The sequence below is a fragment of the Spermophilus citellus genome (genome assembly GCF_964194105.1).
Source record: "Spermophilus citellus genome assembly, chromosome: 16".
Classification (NCBI taxonomy): domain Eukaryota; kingdom Metazoa; phylum Chordata; class Mammalia; order Rodentia; family Sciuridae; genus Spermophilus; species Spermophilus citellus.
Window position 1 is genome coordinate 13,848,380 of NC_138196.1, and position 10,220 is coordinate 13,858,599.

A 10,220-nucleotide genomic window follows, 5' to 3' on the forward strand; every position below is an offset into this window, starting at 1 on the left:
CCACCTGCTTTCTCTTTCCATCCTCAAGTCACACCAGGAGAAAGCAGAATTACACATGGTAGGAATTACACCTGAGGACTGGTGAGCTGGCATCTCCGGGGCCTCCCAGGCAGGCACCTCTGTCTTTGGTCATAAACCCTGGCCACTGCAGCTCTTTGCTCTCCCTGGCCCCCTGGGTCTGCTCAAATATCACCATTCAGCCTGCCTTCAGCCACCATCCCTGGCTCCCTTCCCCCCCCCCCACCCATGGCAGTGTTTCTCCCAAGGCCCTGTCTTGGTAATTTTTTCTCCCTGGAACCTCAGAGATCATGTGAGTAATTGTGATTTAGCCATTTTCCCAAGGTGGAGCCCTCTCCTGGGCAAACTCTGTCACTGCTATTGTTTTTTTTGCCTGTGCTAGTGATTTTAGTTGGCCTTCTCCAACCCCCTCCCCACCCCGCCTTTCTCCAGGCTGCCAACAGCATCCTGCTCCTGGGTCCACTCCACGTGCCCCCCCAGTCATGCAAATTCCCTTTGGCCCACCTCCTCAACTTACCCGATCCTAACGACCAGTCCCTCCCCGTTTGCAGTTTCTCCACCACCTCTCCAGTCCCCCCAGGGCTTCAGCACTCTCATTTTAGGCTTCTAATAACTGGGGAATGGAAAGTTCCAGGGCTGGCCTCTAAGAAAATCACTCACAATCAGCTTGCCCTCCAGAACATTTGTTTTCAGAACACTGTTCCGCTCACATCCCAGATCCACAGATCCATGATACAATTCTCTTTTAGGATAAAGGACAAAATCATCTAAAACCTGCTGGGCTCCATTGTGCTGTGGCCTCTGCAGACCTCCTAGCCTCTCCTTGCTTGCCACATTTTTCTGCACTCCCTGAGACCCACTCCTAAGTACCTTCTTCATGGACTTTCCACTCCTGGGGCTCTCCAGGCCTCCTCTGCAGGCCACAAGGCTTTGGGTTCTGAAATGCTTTTTTCTTCTCCCCATACATCTAACTCTTTCTTATCCTTCCAATATCAGTTCAGATGTCACCTCAGAACAGCCTTGCCTCCACTCCTAAGCCAGGTAAGCCTCCCCCTGCTGTATGAACCAGGAATACCTCCTTACATGGTGATGTGATTAGTTCATTTAAGGTCTGGCTTACCCACTAAAGGACTGTAGAATGTGGGGTATGTTTTTGTATATTGCTGAATCTATAGGCAGTGTCTTTGACAAATATTTGAGAGAAGAATTAACTAATCAGCAACCTCAGTCCAGAGAAGGAGAGAATTATCCTCAAAAAACAGGTTCTATCTATTTAATCTGAGTCCTTTCAGAATGTCACTTAACCTGCTCGAGAACTTTCTGTGGCTCCCTATGACCTCACAAACTAAATTCCTCTCCTTTGATTTCTCAGACTTTCCAAATTCATTTTCTTTACTTTCTATCACTATCCTTTGTTTTCATCAAGCAGGCTCAGCAGCCCATAAACATACCTTGATGAGCCTCACCTTCATGCCATTCTCTCTATGTGGAAGAACTCACTCTCATTTTCTTTATCTTCTCTTAAGTTCTACTTGTCCTATAGAACCAAGATCATGTCCCAGTTCTTACACAAAGCCTGTCCTGATGATTCAACCCTTCCTGAGCTCCTGTGACTTGCACTATTGGTATATCCAAAATATCAGAAACTGTTAACCTTATTTGTTTGTTTTTGCAGTGCTGGGGATCAAACCCAGGCCTCGTGCAGGCTAGGAAAGTCCCCAGTCCTGTGACAATTAACCTTGAAAGGACCACAGAGATCACTGATTCAAGTCTGAGTCTGAGCAACCTCTATTATGTTTACCAAACTCTAGTATCAAGTAGCCGCTTCATGGCTCATACCTCATCCATATTCCTTCTATAGTGTTTTTGACTCAATATTTTTCTTTAAATCAAAGTACTATTTTTGCTCAAGTATGTTTATTTTAAAAATACTTTATAGCACTATAGTAACAGAAAAATCAACTTTCATTTACCAAAAAAGAGAAAGTAATTATAAAAAGAAATAAAATAAAAACAATGTTTTTTGATTCTAGTCTGCTAAGAACTTGAGGTTAAGACCTTCTCTTTCTTTGTTAAAAATGGAAAGAGAAACAAGTTAGAAAGGTTTTAAAGATACAGTAGCACCAAACTGAGGCATTCTCTTTGAAAAAAACCTGGAAGAATCAAACAACCCAAATGCCAATTAGTGGGAAAGTAATATTTTTTTTATTGTGATAAAATACATATACTGTAGGGCTGGGGATGTAGCTCAGTAGGTAGAGCACTTGCCTAACATGTGCCAGGGCCTGGGTTCAATCTCCAGACACACACACACATACCATAAAATTTTATCATGTTAACAAAAAGATTCTTTCCCCCCTGAGATAGAGATCTCGCTATGTTGCCCAAGCTGACCTCAAACTTGTGATCATCCTACCTCAGTCTCTGGAATAGCTGAGATTACAGGTGTGTCTAGCTCCATGTTAACAATTTTTAAGTGTACAATTCTTGGCATTAATCACATTCACGCTGTCATGCATCCATCACACCTCTGTCTCCAGAACACTTTTTGTCTCCCCAAACCAAAGTTCTGTACCCATGAAATGATAATCCCATTCCGCTCCCATGTCAGTCCCTGGCTACCACCATTCTACTTCGGTCTGTGAATTTGATTATTCTAGGAACCTGGTATAAGTAGACTCATATAGTATTTGCCCTTTGACAAATACTATATGTGACAGGCTTATTTTACTTTACATAATGTTCCCAAGAGTTATTCATGTTGTAGCATGTGCCAGAATTTTCTTTCTTTTTTAAGGCTAAATAATCTTCCATTGTATGTATTCACCACATTTGGTTCATCTACCAATCTCCTGCTGCGTGCTTGGGTTGCTTCCACCTTTTGGATACTACAAATAATGCTACAATGATTTTGGGCATATGCAAAGTATTATTTTTTACAATAGCCTGGACCTCAGAATATTATACTGTAGTCAAAACAAAAGAACTTATGTGACATGCAACAATATGAATGACTCTTAGTAATATAATATATTATGTGAAACAGCAAGTCAAAAAAGTTACATGCAACCTGATACTTTTTCCACACCAGTACTAGGGATTGAACCAGGGTGCTTTACCACTGAGCTACATTCCCCACCCTTTTTATTTTTTGAGACATAGTCTTGCTAAATTGCCCAGGCTGCTCTTAAACTTGTGATCTTCCTCCTCAACCTCTTGGGTAGCTGGAATTATAGTTGATACCATTTAAAAAAGAATAAAAGTTAAAATTTAGAATATAATTTAAAAATAAGTACAAAAAATATTAAAATGAAATCAAAGGTATGATTAACACTGGATTCAGGATGCCAGTTGCCTCTGGTTAGATGTAGGGAATACTTTGGGGGACCACTTGTTCAGTTGTCAGTTATTGTCAAGACTCAAGATATCATTTTGGGTGATAAAATCATGGCATGCTTATAATATTATTTTTAAACAAATAAGAAAGAAGACTCACTAAATCTATAATAATAAAGTGTCCCATGAATTGAGGAATTTGATTAATCCTGTTCTGTGAACCCAGGTTCTGATGGAAGGAAAAAAAGGGATAGAGAATTGACAGGGAAAAAACTTTCTCACTGTGAGATTCAGTGTGATTTAACATCCTGTCAATGCACCATCGAAAATCATCTGGAATCCTGCCAGAAGTCCAGGTGCCACTCTTGGATAAACAGCTCTGAAATAGAAGCTGCCTGTCTCCTCTGAGGTCTTGCTTACCTCCAACACAAGGGGACTAGAAACTTCTGGAGGCACTGGCCTGCACAGATTCTTGTATCAAGAACCCTTTGCCTGGAGACAATTCCACTTCCTGTACCTTCTGCCCACTGTCCTGCTGTCCTCTTGGTGTCTGACACAGGCTTGGGCACACATGAACCTAAAATTTTCATATTAATTGCTTTGTGCTTGAGCCTCTTCCCTGGATCAGAAGCTGAGGCAGAACTGTCTTTTTTTTAATATTTATTTTTTAGGTGTAGTTAGATATAATACCTTTATTTTATTTATTTATATTTTTTAAATGTGGTGCTGAAGATCGAACCCAGGGCCTCGAACATGTTAGGTGAGCACTCTACCACTGAGCCACAACCCCAGCCCTGAGGCAGAATTTTCTACTGAAGAAAAAAGAATCCCAAATTTGTCTGGGACAGGGCCTTGGTACCAAGTAAACTCCATTATTTCCTTTGGGAGGAAATTAGCATTTTTTTATATTTGTTTTTTTCAGTTGTAGGTGGACACAATAACCTTTATTTTATTTTTATATGGTGTCATGGATTGAACCCAGTGCCTCACTCGTGCTAGGCAAACACTCTACCCCTGAGCCATAGCCACAGCCCAGAAATTAGCATTTTTGGTAAAAATGCTAAAGTAATTTTTATGATAAACTTCTAATGAAATTCAAATTTTTTTCTTAGAAACCAGTTTCCCACTACCCTTCTGATTATAAGAGTTTGATGAATTTTATCCAGACATTTGTTTTATATGTCCACTTTAACGAGTCTAATTCCTTTTCTTTCCTCTAAGCATGTCTCCCAAGAGGTAATCTTAAATTGGCCTCTTATAGGTCTCTGTACTTGCAGAAAGACTGAAATAAAACTTTGACACATACTCATAAATAAATAGTCTAAAAACCCTTTTATATGTGTAGTTTTTTTCTTTAACATGGCTGAATAGTTGAAGGTGGGCTAGAATTTCTTAGCCATATTTTAACTAACCCCCCAGCTGGAATTGGCATTAACAGAGGTTGCTTGGTGTGAAATCTTTGGCCTGATCCTGTGGGGTCCCCTCTCAGCTCTGTCAGCTACCTTCTTCCCCCGCAAGAGAGTCCCTGGCTTTGGGAGCCTTGGGCAGGAGGGGGAAGGGGAACACATAGGCTTGAATATATCTCCACAAAACCTCACTGAACCTCAGAACTAGGTTGGAGGACTCTCACCCACTCTCCTATATCTGCTGGTCAGAACCAGTTGCTGGGGTAGGGAGTAGATATTCTTTGGGTAGAAGCTGACTCTGGGCTTTCTACCTTCCTTTCAGGGGCAGAGATTGGGGAGGAGCTGGGAACACTGGACTCCAGGTTATGGCTTGGCAGTCAGTCCCTCAGTTTGGCCCTCATCCAGATCAGAAAGGAGCCCCCATCTCCCATTGGACACGGATTGTCTCCAGGCACAGCTGAATTCCAGCTGCTGGCCTCCCTCCTCCTCTCGTGATCTGCCACCAAGGGGCCAGCCAGGGATCACCAAAGTGAACTGGGGAGTAGGCTGCAGGCATGGGGTCTGCAAAAGCTCTGGGTCTACATACTGGGTATCAGATCAATCCCAGAGTCATCCTCTTAATTGCTTTCATAATTTCCTAATTAAAAATATAAATGTTGATTTCAGAAAAATATATACTGTCTATATTTTGCTAGACTTATTCCAGTCTTTTTTTGGAGGGGGGGTTTGGAGATTGAACCCAGGGATACTTTACCACTGAGCTACATCACTAGCCTTTCTTGTTTTTGTTTTGAGATAGGGTCTCCATAGCTGGCCTTGAACTTTGATCCTACTGCCTCAGTCTCTCAAGTAGCTAGGAGTAGCTAGGATCACAAGCATGTTACTACCATGCCTGGCTTCAATTTTTTTTCCTTCTTGTATCCTAAAAATGTTCCTGTGTGATTAAAAGTTCTTTAAAAATCTTATTTTTAATTGGAGTTACTATCAAGTCCACAAGTTCCTGTTTTCTTCCACCGCAGTTCCCCACCTTTGCCAATTTTCAAATGCTCCTAGTACACAGTCTACAGAGCTATAATTACAGCTACTGCTCTTGCCAGGATCTTAGGACCTCTCTGGTCAAGAGGAGGGCCAGGCCAGGACACTGGGGGTCTCAGGCTCATCCAGAGGCAGACCCCTTCAGCTGGGACTAGGCCCTGCTGTACCCACTTTCCACACTCAAACACAGAAGAATTGTAGGGGAATCTTCACTTTGGGTTCACCCACCCACCCTAGGCATGCACGAAATCATTACGCTGTCTCCTCTCCTTGCCTGGTGAGTTTTTCCTCTCCCCACCTGGAAAGTTTCTAGAAGCCTCAAAATGGTTCCTGCAATGATATCTTGGGGAGGAAGGATAAGCAAAGCCTGTAAGAAAGAGACCCCTGGTACCTGGACTTGATTCAGCAGATACAGTGGCCACTGCTCTTCTCCTTTTTCTAAAGAACTCCTCCTTTCTGGGCTGGGGGTGTAGCTCAGTGGCAGAGCACTTGCCTAGCATGCATGAGGCCCTGGGTTTCATCACTAGCACTGCAAAAAAAGAACTCTTCTAGAACTTTTTTCATAGCCCCAGGTCCCTGTCTCAATTGCTCATCTCCAGGCACACAAAGCCTTTTGCAGAATCATCTCCATGTTGTTGGTCCTTGGCACACCAGGGCATTGATTGAAGCATACCAATTTGCTCCCTGAGAAAATCTCTACAGACCCCAGAGACAGGTCAGTGACAGGTGCTCAGCCTCACTGCTCCATTTCTCTTGACTTGGAAAACTTATGAGGCTTTGAGTGTTGTTCCTACATCTCCTTTCCCAGCTCAATGCAGTGACAATTCTTTTTTTTTTTCTTTAAGTTTTAGATGGACACAGAACCTTTATTTTATTTATGTTTATGTGGTGCTGAAAATTGAACCCAATGCCTTACACATGCTAGGCGAGCACTCAACCACTGAGCCACAACCCTAGCCCCATGCAGTGACAATTCTATCAAAAGCTCAGCTTGTGCAGTACTCTAAGCAATGAGAGGTCTTATTTTCCTTACGTAAGTAGGACTGGTTTTATTTTTCTTATTTTTTTCTGGTGAAAAAACAGAAGCCTGAGTCAGATTGGTCATGTCAGAGTTTGGGTCCCTGGACTGCAGAACCACAATTCCAGCTCTCCTTCCTCTATCTTCAGCTCTTCTGGACCCTGAAGAACAAGGTCCCCCTTTCTTGGTTTTTCCATACTTGCAGGTTTCAGACTAAGGCAGCCTCTAGCTCTTCCAAACCCCCCAAGGTCTCCATCTACCACAGCCTCTTACTGGAGGCACTTGTGTTTGCTAATGCCTTCCCCTTTCTGGCTTGCCATGGGGAGGAGGGAAAAGGAACTCCTCATTTTGAAACCTCTCCTAATTGATTTCTCTCTGATGAGGTGCTGTAATCCTTTTTGGCTGCCCTTACAGCTTCTCCAGTTTCTTCAAACAGCCTCTCCATATTCTTTTTCCCGGCCTCCCACAGATTCCCTGGGCTCGAAATATCTTTCTGGATTTTAGTCTTGGCAGCCATTACCCATGAGGGCTTTATGCCCCACATGTCCATCAGGAGAGCCCTACTTCCCTCCCAGATCCCTGCACACAGGTATGTTCAGGTTCACACACACACACACACACACACACACACACACACACACACACACCCTTTTCTGGAGGCCAGGGTTTAGCACATTAGGTCTCCTCCACCATATTCAAGTCAGGCCACAGGGGCAGCAGCAGCTTTAAGGATTGACTTAAAGAATTCTGAAAAGTGGGGCTTTTCTAGCCAAATCTATCAATGGCTTGTTGGGGGTTTAGGGAAGGTGTCAGGCCTGTTATTTGGTCTTTGCTCAGCCTTGAGATGGGTGGGCAAGGCAAACTTGACTGGGCCATTGGATCCTATGGCTAGGGAAGTAGACATCAGGACCCCAATCCTTTCATTGACTGCCCTGACTAGGATGAGAGCCACAGAGAGCAGGTAGGCTGGAGCACAGGTCTCTTGGCCCCAGAACCTTTGGAGTCAAGCTAGATCAGAACTCAAGCCTCCACCTTATCATCTTTGTCCCCTTTATCCTACCAGCTCTGGGGGATGGGAGGAGGAGATTGACTGGGTGCAATGCAGTGTTTCTGGGGACTGGGGGGCAGGGGAGTCCATTCAAATTGACAAAAATAGAACATCAGCCTCATATCATTTTTCTCAAAACAACATTTATTGAAGTTCTGTCAGTGAAAATCGCTGCTGTGTGGAACGCTTAACTTATAGATTAGATTGCTCAGTCGGGCCTTACTACATTTTTCATTAGAAAAATATTGGCTGGGAGAGTTTGACCTCATAATCTCTGCATTTTAAACAATAACCAGAGGAAAACCAAATAGAAGGCACAAGTTAACGGGTTTTTCCCCCCCAGCTTTTCCCCCTGGGAGAGATCTGAGCGAGGCTGGGAAGGGAACAGGAGTGGAATCTGCTGCATGAGCAATTCCCCATCTCCCGGCCCATTCCCCAGGGGCTGTGGGAGGTGCTGGGGGTGGCAGGAGGCGGGGAGCTGTGCTGAATCCTTGGGGCCTAGGCCCTGGCAGACTGCAGCCTAGGGACCCAGAGCTCTACAAGGGGCAGCCCAAGGTGCTGTAGATCAGAGTCCCCTCACCTCTCACCTTGAAGGACAGGAGGGGCAGGAGTGTCTGAAGGAGGAAGAAGGCTTTTCGTCTGCCCCAGGGAGCACCCAACCTAAGGGAGACAAGAGCAAAATCGATCCAGAAGAGTCTATCAAAATGGAATCAAATGTATTCCATTTTTATTTGACAACTGAATATTTTTTTTTTTAAAAAGATCCAGAAGAATTCAGAGTACTAGGGAGAATATGGGGCTCCCTGTGAGGCTGCAGAAATGGAGAGAAAAGGGCACAACCATCCCTTCCCCCCACTCTGAGCTGGAGAATTATCTCTTCAGGAGGTGTTTATGGAGGAGGGAGTAACTCCAAGGCTAGGCTAAGCTGGGACCTTGGAGCTAGTCTTGGGTGTTCTGATCTCTGCCACTCAGGGCTAAAGTGTCCTAAGGGACTGAGGCCTGTAACCTCCAGGCTGAAGGGAAGCATGGGGTGCTAGCTGGCTGCAGAGGAGGTCAGGGGGCATCCGGGTATAAATGGATCCTGGGCCACTTTACGACTGCTGATCCGGTTCCTTGGAAAGCGGCAGCCCCCACCCCAGTCCAAGTCTCAGTTTCTACTTTCGGAGGCTTTGGTGATTTCCAAGTTCTGACACAGTCATTAGTTACAAAGAGCAATTATTATTATTTTTTTTGGTTATTAAGTCATTTTTTAAATGGCTCCAGGTGACATCACAGAACAAAGAAACAAAATATCCATGAAAAGACTTAATCACAAATTACTAATTATTTCACCCCGCTCATCCCTCCCAAAATCGTGAAATTCGAGCCCCATGAAAAGGGAGAAGGTCCCGCGTCCATGAGCTTGCCATGGCTCTTAGGCACCTAATCCATCATGGGGGGGGCATTTCCTGGCCCCCTTTGAGCCCCCGGGGGAGGGGGGGAGCTGGGAGTCCCCATTCCTGACCTTTGAAGTCACCTTCTGCCCATAGATACAGCCTTTCAGCCAAGTGGGTAGGGGTAGGCAACTTGAAAATGAGTGGGGGACCCCATCTGGAGCCCCCATACCTTGGGCTGGTAATGTTCCCCTTCTCCCAGCTGGCATTCCACTCTGGGCCCTTTGAAGCCTCCTAGGCCATAGCGAAGGAGCCACCCCCTGCCGTGGGGCTCCTAGAGTCTCCAGCTGGAAAACAAACGGAGGAGGAAGTAATCCTGGAGGGGAAGCCCCCAAGTCCCCAGACGTGAGGAAATAAAATGTGTTTGACACCAAGATGTATGGGAGGAGCAGGGAAGTCCAGGGTATGCACCCCTCCATAGGGTCATGCCTTCTCCAGGGCCGACTGTGGTCTCCTTGTCTGGCCCTCACTAGGAAAGCACTGGCTGGAGGAGGCATCCATCAGGGAAGCCTTGTCTTAGTCTAAGAACAAAGCTGGGGACACCAGGGAGTAAGTTTTTGAGGGAGCCAGGCTCCTTGGAAATGCCCACATTGCCCCATCTTTCTGCCCAACATGTCCATTCCCCCATGAACAACCTACCATGAGCTTAAGAGACCAGCTCAGTAGCAATGATCAGGGAGATCTTGGGAAGGATGGAATTGCAAGTACAGGGACTAGACCACTGAGAAGGAGAAGAAGGAGGGGATGGGGGACAGCTGTGGTTCCCCCACATTTAAGCCATAATAATCACCCAGTAGGCCCTCCTCACAGTTCAAATCTGAACCTGACACCAGAGTAAACCCAATCCCATTCATTCATCCATCTACTCAACAAATGCTCCTCAAATTCTCACTCTGTGCCAGGCAATGGAATACATTGGTGAACAT